At 33.8% G+C, this 13,477-nt stretch overlaps 2 non-coding genes across 2 annotated transcripts; both read left to right on the top strand.

Annotated features, from left to right (window-relative positions):
• Window positions 1-2,776: 2,776 nt before the first annotated feature.
• Trnaa-ugc lies at window positions 2,777-2,848 on the top strand. The gene has a single exon. It is a non-coding gene; the product is annotated as a tRNA-Ala (tRNA).
• Window positions 2,849-13,284: 10,436 nt separating this feature from the next.
• On the top strand, window positions 13,285-13,356 carry Trnat-agu. The gene has a single exon. It is a non-coding gene; the product is annotated as a tRNA-Thr (tRNA).
• Window positions 13,357-13,477: the final 121 nt, after the last annotated feature.

Raw genomic sequence — 13,477 nt, 5'->3', positions numbered from 1 at the left:
AGTGACCTTGATTAGACAAACCACTGGCGGAAATGGGGCAGGCAGAAATGGGACAGGCGGAGATGGGGCAGGCAGAGTAGCAGCAGCCAAAAAAGCGACACACAAAAAAGATTTAATTAATTACCTTAAGCTGACCGTTTTTTCTTCAGCCTCGTTTTTCCTCATTCGGTTATCTATTTAAAAAATTATTTTTGAATAATAAAAAATATTAGGAAAAAAGAGGGTACTGTTGCATTTCATCCTGCACGAAAATAGCCTCTAAATGAATTAATGAAAATTTTTATGAATATTAGATCGAAAATTTAAATAATTGAACTATGCTGAATTTGTAAATTTTATTCTAATCGGTGGAGGTTTGTATGTTAACATATTAACAAATAATATTATCTCATATCTGAACAAAATCGAACTTAAAGATCCTAGTTACCAAAAAGACAATGATCAGAAACATATTTCGGCAATAGAAAGGCACTTTTTTCAAGTAAATAATATCGAATTGCTACCATGACCTGCACAAATCCCAGATTTAAACCCTATAGAGAATATTTGGGTCTTTATTAAAGAAAAAATCAAAGGAAGAGAATTTTTGAAAAAGGAACATTTATTTGCAGAAATATCATCCATTTAGAATGAACTCAAAATAGAATACGCAAAAAGTCTTATTAATAGCATGCCAGGCCGAATACTAGATGTAATTAGAGCTAATGGAGGACATACTAGACAGTAAATAAATTTGTTCAGTTTTTGTGGGTTCTGAATTATCAATGAATGAAAAACCGTATAAATATAATATTTTTTAGAAAAACAAAAAAATAAACAATACTTTATTTAATGTTTTAAATCAGTAGAAGTTATTTTTAGATATTGTTTCATAGTGCATCGGGATCACGTGACGTTTGCTCTGTTTTTAGCGTGGTTTTGCTGATTTAATAAATAGTAAATTCGTGAGAAAATGCTTGTTCAGTTTTTATTTTTCTTCACTGTATCTATACCTTTCCAAGTTCAAAGTGGGATTTTCCAAATTCAATATGGGATTTCCAAGTTCAAGGATTTTCAAGTCGGTTATTGAATTCATTTATTAATTTAAAATCGCCTTACATTACAAAATGTACGTTAATAAAAAGAAAGAATTAGCTGAAAAAAGAAAAAATTTGTTGACCGTTTACGAAAATGATGGGGATTGGAATCAAGTTGCATGTTCTCTCGGAATACCGTACGAGATTATATGCAAGAAATGGTCGAGTCAAATCCGAAAATTACTTGCAAACAATTGGCTGCAGAGATCCAAGATAAGTACGGAATAAAAGTGTCAGGTGAGTGCGTTCGCCTGCATCTTGATTCGCTTATGTATACCATAAAAAACACAAGATTCGAACCTGAAAAAAGCAACTCAATGCAGAACAAAGAGAAGCGCAAAAGATTTTGTGAAAAGCTGCTTGGTTATCAAGCAATGGAAATTCCGATTCTTTTTATGAACGAATCCAACTTTAATTTACACATATCAAGAAAACAAGGGAGGTCGAAAAAGGGGCAGCGATGTAATACACGTGCAGCTTCATCTAAAGGAGCTAACATTCATGTTATCGGTTGCATCGGTACAAAAGGGGTAATACACTTTGAAATACGAAGAGGATCCTTTAATAAACAAACTGTGTATGATTGGATTAAAGCATGCTTTAAAAAAGCATATGAAGTTTATCTAAGTTCAGTAGTTTTAATAATTGACAATGCTCCATGTCATACAGACATTGAAAAAATACTTGAAGAAACTGAAAAGTTCCTTCGCAAGCTCGGAGCCAAAATCTCAATGCGCACACATGATCCTCGGGAGGCGAACTGGCTAATGCAACGGCTCTCGATCGCTATTATCCGGGGAAACAGTTTGGCAATCCGCCAGGCTACATATCCACCATAAACATAATTCTATCTTTTTACTCCAAATAAATATTACCACTTGAAGAAACTGAATTCACAGAAAACAAAATACTTCGACTTGCACCTTACAGTCCAATGTTAAATCCAATCGAATTTAATTTTTTCGTTTGATATAAATGAGTCATAATTTTTTTTCAAATATTTTAAAATTAACTTGGAAATCCCATATTGAATTTGGAAAATCCCATTTTGAACTTGGAAATCTCATATTGAATTTGGAAAATCCCACTTTGAACTTGGAAATCCCATATTGAATTTGGAAAATCCCATTTTGAACTTGGAAATCCCATATTGAATTTGGAAAATTCCACTTTGAACTTGGAAATCCCATATTGAATTTGGAAATTCCCATATTGAACTTGAAAAGGTATAGTTGCTTGAAATTTCCTACCACCTTTGCACTGCTATAAATGTGCTAAATAGAGTTTACTAAAGAATACCCCTGCAAAACAAAGGTCCCCGGTCTTTGCTGCCAAGACAGAAAAATCTTTTTATTTTGATTTTTTCAAATATGGCGAGTTTTTGGGCTTTCATGATATTATACATTTCTATTCTATCTGAACGCCTATTACTATATCACGAATGTCCTTTTAAAATGCCAACCTAGTCTAAGCTCAATAGGATAGAAACTCAACAGTCCGAGTTTTCCACGTTGATTTTACTTCGTCTGTAGTTTTGCTAGAGTAGTGATAGAGACAGTGGAAATCTTGTTAATTTATTTGTGCGTGTTATTAATTGAATTGTTAGACATTGGGCTACCTTAAAAAATCACACTGCTTTAAACCATTTACGTTTTATTATAAAGTTTTGTACATCCAGATATTCCTTTATTAAAAAATTCGGGGATGTGGTCTAATGGTATGACGTCTGCTTTGCATGCTGAAGGTCCTGGGTTCGATTCCCAGCATCTCCATTTATTTCTTTATTTCAATTTTTGCTATCGGGAAATATTTCCAGTGTCTTCAAATCAGAGCGTTCTCAAACCATATGTGTTCTCGAAAAACACACTTCTCATCACATAGTTTTAGAATTTGGCTATTGGTGGGAGGCATCACTTCAATCCGTTGAAAAATTCTTCAACTTTTGTCATACTTTTTCATATGTCGCTGTCAAACTCGACCGTAAAACGGTTCTATTACCGTAAGGAAAGACAGAATTATTGAGGCCTCCATTAAAATAGGCTCTGAAATCACTCAGTTGTGGATCTCTTCTTTTGCTAGCGAGCTTGCTTATCTGAACCAGTCCCCATTGATTCGGTCATTAATAACACATATCGGCTAATCCTTTTTCACTATTTTTTAGACTAATCTCTCAGATCCGAACCACTCGGAGTTGCCTGAGCTTCAAAAACTGCGACTTGCCCAACCTGCAACTTGCGATAAATTTAAAAAACGAAATTTACAAAACTCATTTGTAGGTTTATAGGTCTTTTGTCGTGTAAAATAGTGATTAAAGAAATTATTGTATATTTATTAAAGAAAATATTCATCATAGACTATAAATAGTATAAGATCTCCTTATCCATCTGCTAAAATATGTATAAATATTTTTGAAAGAAATTCTTTTTTTAGGGTCGGGATGCCAGCATTTGATCATGACGTCGTCATACCATTCCGAAGGGATTTGAATTGGTGTTTTTTTAGGCATGACGAGTCGTTTCCCCGACGTCACAAATGAAATAACTTCATTTCCCTTCATTCCTAACATGGGTATAAACTGCTTAAATACCTGAATAGGGTTCCTCTCCAAAAGTAGACAGTTCCCATAAAAAGACCCCATAAGACCAAACATCAGAACTGGAAGAAAAAATCTTTCGCTTTATAGCTTCTATTGCAGTCCATTTGACAGGAAATTTTGAATCTGAAAAAATTTTATCAAATTGAACCTTGTCTATCAGAAACGTTAAAATTTGCTTTGATGGCCAATCCGAAATCGGCGATTTTACAAATCCATTCGTCGTTTATCAGAACGTTGTCAGCTCTTAAATCTCTATGAACCAAATTCTGCTGTGAAATGTAGTGCATTCCACTTGCGACCTAACAAAGATATTATTTTGGCTACAGAAATCAACTTGTAGAGCCATATGTGCTAACATATTGACTTTGATGGTTTTTCCTTTATCTCTCCGGATTACCCTTCCAACGTGTCCTCTTCTCATAAACTCCATAACCAATATAGTTTTATTGTTATTGAAGCTGAGACCAAGCATTTTTATGAGGTTTTTATGATTCAGTCCGTGAAGAATTTTAGCCTCTTCCATAAACTCGCGATCGTTTATTTTTTCGGGTTTAATCATCTTGAGTGCCACAAGTCCGTTCTTCCATTTGGCTAAAATAATATTCACTTTGAATACCCACATAAACTTTCCCAAAGTATCCCTCGCCAATTTCTCTTCTTTCGGATAATTGGTTGTAAGGAATTATTAAATCTTGTGAGCAAATGGAAGGGGCACATTTTTTCAATGGTGTACTAAGCGGACATCCAAGATTTCCAAAAACTGGTATTAAAAATTAAAAAAAAACTTTTATAATTATTGACCAGAGATTCTATTGAAGGAAAAATTTCATTTTCTTTAATGTAATAATTATTGACTTCTTTGTTGTAAGCAGTATAAATTTTAAAATGTTTGACGGCCATGTTAGGTCCCAACATGGAGAGGCTCAACTCCCCACCTGAAGAAGGTCTTATGACAAATGTCCCCGGAACGCCTTCTTTGGCAAAAAGGAGCCTCATTTCTACTTCCATTCTGCTGCTATTAATAAAATAACTAAATTTAATAAGTTGGAAATAAAAAACTCGTTAATTTCGGATTCATTAACTAATTCTACGTAGTTTGAGGGAATATATCCCCACTCTTCTGTTCCTTCTCGTGTAACGAATATCCAATTTTTATCTTCACTGAAGCAATTTTTTAATGGAAGACATACCTGGCAAATTCAATTATAAATCTTTCGCCGACATTAAACGATAAATCTCCGTTCATGGTGGAATTATATGGAAAAAGAGTTTGTACGATTTGCTGTTTTTTGAAACTATCTAAATATTAGCTGCATCTTCTCAACTGGATTTTTCGGAGATTGTTAATTCGGAAAACTGGTGGTTAATATCTATATGGCTGGTTACCATAAAATAGACATACCCATTGCCAATTAATTGCAGGACATTTGTTTTATTGTTTATATACAATTTTCTATTTTAGGAAATGAATGTAATTCTATATTAAGAAATTTTTTGACTTAGCAATTGGTGAGATTTTTGAGAAAAAAATAACAAAAAACCGTTATTTTCATTTTAATAAATAATATAAAAAGCCTATACCCTTCCTATTCAGAAAGAAATCTTTTTTTGGTAACTATTTTTCATATTTATTTTTAAGCAATTTTCCAGCTCGCATTTGCGTCAGAATTTATAAAAATGAACATTTTAAAATTAATTTTTATGATTAGCTAATAAATTCTTTGAAATATTCGCTATATATGATTTTCGGCCTTTGTAAAGATAATTTAAAAATTACCGACTTGAAAAATTTCATGTTCGTTTTCATCAAACTTTTTAAGAATTTAAATTTGAATCTATTTACTATTTTTTGAACGATTGATATTACAAATATAAATATTTAGTTCCTTAATATCTTTTAATATTAAAGAAATTATTTCTAAAAGAGGCTGGGATCACCTGAAATAGTTAATTATGGTTATGAAGATGTTTTTGGTCCTAATAAATAAATAAAAATAAAGAAATTGTTCGATCATTACTATCATTTGATATTAGCCTTTATTATGCAAAGGTGAATGTCGTACCTTTGGTTATTACGTGGGATAGAATAACATCCAAATCCTCAAACACGACCAGAACTCCTTACAAGTCCAGGAATCTACGCGAGCTTATATATATTCAATCGATCGTGATCAAGAGAAGCATGCGCCCGGAGTATAAACTCCTTCCATTGGAAAGCATGCAATTAAATCGGACTCGAAAACAGCCACAAAGGTGGCCTGCCCTGTAAAATGGATAAATGTACCCGTCGAAGACATTTGTTTGGGCTCGAAGAGGAGGAGAATTGACTGAAAGCAGACGAAATAGTTAAAAATCAATTTTATCTGGACTTTTCAAATAAATAAATTATCTGAGCCTTCGAAGTGAGCAGAGGATTGCACTCCACGCACTTCCTCCTCTTCTTCCTCCTCCTCTTTGGCAATGTAGACCTTCGAGAAGATGCAGTCTAGCCCCTTGCGGACTAAACGTCAGGAAAAGGCTGGATCGGCGAGCATCAAACAAGACACTCTCCAGAGTCCTCTTAAGAACAGTTGACTGAATATAAGCATGTAGAGACTTATCTACACCCAGCTGTCTTAAGTACCACCTGTGGTATTTAGTGACCAGTCCTAGCTCGTTTGCAAGGAGGTCATACTTCCTCCTTTTCTCCACTTCCACTGTCTGCAAACGGTCTAGGCACGATCATTTGATATAAGAATCGAATAAATCATATTTTTGATGTTGGGACCAATTAAAACTTAAAAATCTACAAAAAGTAAATTTGTTTTATAAAATAAGTTCGGAGTTGTCCGCTGTTTATGGCCAATAACAAGGATTAAATTATTTTGTCGACTAAACAGTTTAAGCTGCTTAAAAAATAATTTTACTGCATTTAAAAGCAATAAAAAATCAGTTCCTTTTAACACTTTAAAAAAGTGTTAAAGTTTCCTCATTTTTAGAAACAAAAATTCTAGTCATTTTTGAAGTTTTTAAAAATAAAATATTTTAATATTAAAAAAATATAATTATTTGAATAATTATTAAGGTTATGGGGAACTCAAGGCTTGTGCAGGTATCAAATGTATCACCACTGGTCGATAAAGACCAACTAAGATCATTTTTTTCTTACATAGGAAGAGTATCCAGAATAAAAATATATCCAGAAAAGTATTTTCTGTTACTTTAAATATTCTGTTAGACCAACCAAAAAACAAGCCTTCAAAGTTGCCTATGTAAAGTTCATGGACGAATCTGAGGCTGTGATGGCTCTCCGACTGACCAAAACAATTCTTTACGACCACTCTATGCGGATTAACCTCATGGCTGACAGTATATCCCCCCTCTAACCAAGATTCGATCCCCACCGAACAAGATGCCTTCAAACTCGCAACTTTGGTCGATCCAACCGCCCGTTGGCCCAACTTTGTCAAAAACACTGTATTTTTACCTCATTGATTTTCAGGTGATAAAAACAGGTGATTCAATATCCTTGGTGAAGACCCATGACCCACAACTTGTCAAACTTAGACTCCCTGAATATCCAACTCTCTCCGCCCTCACCGACACTTCCGTGGTGGAGGAAATACGGAGGACTGTCCGTGTGTCCAATTTTAAAGTCCCGGTTTGTAAATTCCGTTTTTTATCGAAAAGGTCGATCGGGATTTGTTTTTGCAGTTTTTTATAAGGGCTGGAGACATTTTCTATGTTAAATTCCAAGAGAAGCCTCAAGTGAGTGCTCTTGTGGAATATCTCCACCAATCTTCTGTTCCGCTGGCTCTTAGTTACAACAAAGTAATATTCGAAGGTCTCCCGATCAGGTTTGTCTTGTCTTTGTCACCAAAATAGCGTCACTCATTCTAAAATCGCAATTTATAAGAAACCGTCTGATTTTTCTCTGGCAAATTCAAATTCTGAACGTGAATTGTGGTGATGATTTGTAGATTCCAATTCCCCGAGTAATTCCAGTCCAATTCACAAGCACAGTAAACATAGGAAACGTTCACCCAGTCATTCAAAGTTAATTTTGTTTGTGATTGGTAGAAGGCGTCGATCGTCGAGTGGAGGCAGGTCGGGAAAACGGTCGAGTTGTGTGTTTATTGGTAGACACAGTCATCGAATCACAACAAAGATGTGGATGTATTATAGAAGACTGTCTTGAACTTATTGCTCATTTCTTTTATTCTCTTGTTTATTTTTCTTAGGTTGATGTGGGTTAATTACAGATCCACATGATTGGTTAGCAAAAGTGACTCTCGTTGTTTTTAATTTGGACACAATTTTGTTCTTTGTTTGTGTTTTAAAGTCAAGTATGAGCCATGATGATAACTTGCATGTCCGGGGGGCAGATATTTTGATGTATTAGAAGACCTAATAACACGGAATGAATGTGTCTCGATAGATTGGAATTCTCAAATAGGACTCGTGATCTTTTGGATTACGGATTCCTAACGGCCAATCAAGTTCTAAGATAATCTGAAAGCAGTGGAAATTTAATATTTCGAAAGTTTAGTTAATGTTCGGAGTATGAACAGGAATTTGAGGACTATCAAATTTGACAAATGGAATGAACTATAGTCTACTGGGATACATTTTCCGCCTCACACCCAACTTCGTGTGCTCAGAAGGCTAAATCCGCCGCAAAGAAGGCTGAAGATACAAAACTGACAAAATACTTCGGTTTTTCGGATACGTTTTTCGTGTAAACCAGGGGTTCTCATTTTGTTTTATTTGTCGACCCCCTTAAAAAATTTTTTAATTAGTTAACTAACAATCTAAAATGAATTCATTATTAATAATCAAATCAAACAAAACTCAATGAGAAAACTCAATGTTTTTTTTTGAAATTAAACTTTTTAATCAAACAACAAAGTAAATAACTACAAGTTAATTAATAAAAGCTTCATGGGCAGAAAGCCGACGCGAAACTCAATGTTAAGTTAGTATTTTAGCATAAATCTATAATAAATAACAATTAAATACAAATGGGACTGATGTTTTTTGACCAAAGATTCGATATCTGGCTCTATTTGTGTTTTTTTAAACGAATATCTCCTTTAATAGACACATCCAATCTGTTTCGTTCTTAATTTACAATTTTATGTAGCAATTGTGCTATTTGGTTCCACAATTTTGAATAAGTCTCTTTCACTTTGATATTTTGCCAAAAAATTACTGACGCTTGTGAATCATCATAATATACATTTAAACCTCTCTATATTGCGGCGAAAAAAAACCAAATATTTTATCTATTCTGTTTCATTTCTTCCTGAAAATAAATCACATAAATTTTACAAAAATATTTAAAAAAGATTTTTATTAAACGTGAATGAAAGGATTATTTAATTTGAATCAAAAGAATATTTAATATTCCATGCAATTGCTTTTAAGGTTTCTCCTACTGTTTTTTCTGTCCTGGCTATCCAGACATATATTTAACAGCTTTTTTGTCGATTGATAGTACTTTTGTTTTTTCTTTTCGTAATTTTTTTTCTTATGGAATTCTGGTCAATAATATTTTTCGTCATTTTTTCTTCTTTTTGAAAAGACGATATAATATTCCATATCGATGGATGACGATAGCCCGTCAAATTGTATAATTTATTGTTTCATCCTTCACAATAGTTGTTTGTTCTTTGGTCATTATTGAGCGTGGCTTCATACACATTTCATAAAATTGGAGGGAACAATGGAGAAATGTGCTGTATTCTAACAGCTATAGGGTTTTCTTGTTTATTGAAGCAACGATAATATCCACGAACATATGTTCGATCAAAATAATCTACTATATATTTTGAATCTGGAACATTTTTGGTATAATATTTATTAGGAATTCTATTCCTTCTTCCATATCTTGAATGTGCAAAAACGCAAGAGCCTCGATCATAGCGCAAAAAATGTTGAAGTTAATATTTTCTTTATATTCTTTTACTAAATGCAATTCTTGAATTTTTCTCAAGTTGACTGCCTTAGATGATAATATGTCGCGAGCGCTGCGAGCGATCGAGCGCTGAGAGCGATTTTGACGCCTAACAAGCCTGTCATCAACAATATATTTATTAAATTATTTAAAATTTTAACATGATTTAAAATTAAAATTGAAATAACTTAAGTTTTCCATTGAATCCCATAAAATAATATATTAGTAGACCTAATATAAAAGTAAAATCAATGAATACTGAACGCTAATTTGGTTTAGGTTGTGAGGGGGGTAATAATTTGACAGATCTCATTGCTATTCTCGTTTCAATCTCTAAAATTAGTCTTCTAATCACAAATGAACTGTGCAGACAGGCTTGCTCCTTAGAAGATTCTTGTTTTGACATTTTAATAAATTATGAAGCATTTAGATTTTTTCTCATTATTTAAAATATCAATATAATCTTAAATATTATTTTTATTTATGAAATCGGTTTTAAAGCACATTCTGCTTTGGCATCGATTTTAATTTGTAATCGAATATATTTAAACCCAAATACCAGCTCCGGTTTGTCAATTTATGAATTTGTTGATTGATCGCATCTAGAAATTGAGTGATCGCTCGCTGCGGGTCGCTCGCAGCGCTCGCGACATAATAACATCCTCTAGTATTCGTCTCCCAAATACTGCAAGTCTCGAAATACCGAATCTTCAAAGTCTGCCATAATAGTTTTAAGACAAAATTCCAAATTCAAATTATGAATTGCATTTTGAATAGTCTCAAAAAATTCTTCGTAAATTTTTCTTGATTTAGAAGATAATATTCCATAAATAGCTGTAATTGGACTGGAATTGAACTCAATTCTGATAAAATATATTTGCTTGAATATTCATGGTGTCAAAGAGAAATTTCCATCCATATACCATGTTTTGGAATTTGCCAATAACGTTAAATTAGTATTGGTACTAAATATTAAAATTCTATCGTTTCTTCTATGACTATCATATATTAAAAAGTTTTCTGAATCTGGACCAAGAGTTAACAACAGTAAAGATTTGTCGATGATAAAAATATTCTAATTTTTGCTTCTTCGTCCATTGATTTGTATCAAAATCTTTTTTCAGCAAAACATTATTTCCAATTGCAATTTCTTTCAATGTTTTTGAAGAATTTCTTTCCATTCTTTCAAGATATTTGTCATTTATGATATTTTGATTTTCATGTTCTTCAATTAATTCATCATCATTAAAATAAGAAATGTTGTATCCTCTTGTTCGGAAAAAAGCCATAAACGGTGACATATTTATATAAGAATGAATTGAAATATTTTACTGATATACAATTTTTTCTAAAATATCCACTTATTTTTTCTGTTTGTCGGTGAGTTCTTTTTGAATCCATCTGCAAATTGTTTGATTGCAACGCTCCACTTGTCCCTGTAATTTTGGATGTCTTGGACGTCCCCTTTTATGAATTATTTTTAATTCTTCACATAATCATGTTATTTTTGAATTAACAAATTCTGTTCCGTTGTCAGACTGAAAAATTTTTGGTGGACCATAGGAAAGAAATATAGTTTCAATGATTCATTTTCAATGATTCCGGAACAATTTTTAAATAGAGAAAGTGAAAAGGGTTAAAATGCGCAGCGGATCGACTGGCAATTCCCGCGCATGATGGCCAATGAGATCCTTTGAAAGAGTCTGATCGAAACTGTAACTGTTTCTTTATTTTCTATTTTTAGCAAAGCAAAATTTTGAATAAATATCTATGACATTCATAAGATCATGACATTCATCAATGATTCATATTCATGACATTCATCAATGATTATAGAGATTTTTGTACAGTTGTATGTAAAGAAGAAGAACTGATGGCGGTCCTGTTTCCCCTCACTATTGCTTGTGACACGTTCTGGAGGAGCCATCGCGTCTCCAGAGGATTGATAATTGTCAAGAGCTTAATTGGAGATTAAATTCAAGGTCACAACGTTTCACTTCACGTTTCATTTATGGCGCGTGACATTTTATTAAAACTCCATAATAGTTTTTTTTGTTTATTAAGAAAAAAGAATTCGGTCAAGTGTTCGAAAGCTTCATGGACGGGAAGCCGACGCAATAGAGAAAAAATTAGAGCAGCGGTTCTCAACCTTTTTTAGACTGGGGACCACTTTTGCACTATAAAATTTTGTGGGGACCACCTTAAATAAAATAAACATTTTTTGGTATTAGCGCACAATTTTTGGCCTCGTCAGGGCCAGGTTTAGACATGTTCGAATATTTATTATAAAAATAACATGAACATTATGAAAATAACAGAAAATTTAATAGTAATTTAGTGAGATTTCTGATCTTGTTTGCTCAGAATAATTTTACTTATATCAGGCTCTATGTTCGACAAAGCTACTCGCATATCATCTTGTACCCGTAGTCTATTTCTATATTTTGTTTTTAGAAAAGTCAGACACGACATCGCCATTTCACAGTGATAAGTAGTGGGGAATACAAGTATTGATTCCAATGCAGTTTTACTAAAAATGGGGAATTCTTTATATTGTTATTTTTCGAAAATTCCTGGGGACCACTAAAAATTTTCTGGGGACCACGATTGAGAACCGCTTGATTAATTTCAATGTTTTTGATTTATACTTAATTGTAAAATTAGTTTTAACTTTAATATATTTTTATTTTTCGAAAATTCCTGGGGACCACTAAAAATTTTCTGGGGACCACTAGTGGTCCCCGGGGACCACGGTTGAGAACCGCTGAATTAGAGCGTACTATCGCAAGGGATATCCGCTCGAAAAACCATCTTGATTCGCGGGCGTCGCCTGTGAGAGCAGACATGCGGGACCCGATCTCCTGAACAAAGCTGATTGCTTACTGTCCAAGGAACCGGAAGTCTCAACCGCGAATAGAAGGAATTGGAACTTCTCCGTAAGTGAGGAGTTCTCCTTCTCCGACGTGGTTGTCCAAAAACGTGAGGCGGTCCAGCAAACCAGTTAGCGTCGAATGTTTAGTAAGAAGATCACTCTTAATAGCGGTCGGCAAGATGGGGGATCCGAGGATCCGGAGATCATTTACATCAGTCGTGCGCACTTGGCCAAGACCAGTGCGGAGGGACGATGATAGGTCGTCAAGGCGTTTATCAGGAAGGTTGAGACTGACTAATTCGGATTTGGTGGGGTTAATCTCCATTCCAATCCTCAGAAGCGCAGGTGCTAACGATAAAGCGTCTTTGAAAATCGTCTCTGGGGAGCCGCCAATAGTGGCATCGTCCAGATACCAAATATTCATTTCGGAAGAAACCAACCGAGCTATAATTCCAAGGCAAAGAGAAGGGGACCTAGTGGATTGCCCTGTTGAACTCCCTAAAGTAAACTCGATCCCGCGCAGTATAACTTCGAACGCATTAGCCATTTCATTTTCAGAAGGTTTCTTTAGTAAAGTCTTCTTTTATGTCTTCTTCATTACTGTCATTAATTCTTCGAAGTGTAGACAATATCTGGTCTTCTTCAATATGACAGTATGTTTTAGCATAACGGTCCACGGAAACATATTCGTTGACATCCATCTCATCATTAATATTCAATGTTTAAATCAGTTGATTTAATAGATTTTAATCAATAATTTCTTTTCTCACAGTTATTAGTTTCGATAGAACTAACCTCATTTGTAGGCTCCATGGCTCAGTGGTAGAGCGTCTGTCTAGTAAACAGAAGGTCTTGGGTTCGATCCCCAATGGAGCCTTTTTTATTTCAAAAATTATTTTCCGCCTTAAGTCTCTTTTTAAATATTGAGAGGTTAGGAATTTTCTTTTACTTTTATCTTACATTTAATTTTGTAACGAAAAAATAGTTTTAAAAAAAAA

This window comes from Octopus sinensis, unplaced genomic scaffold (assembly GCF_006345805.1).
Source record: "Octopus sinensis unplaced genomic scaffold, ASM634580v1 Contig10970, whole genome shotgun sequence".
NCBI lineage: Eukaryota > Metazoa > Mollusca > Cephalopoda > Octopoda > Octopodidae > Octopus > Octopus sinensis.
The sequence above is the reverse complement of the archived record's forward strand: the minus strand, read 5'-3'. Positions and strand labels throughout refer to the sequence as shown.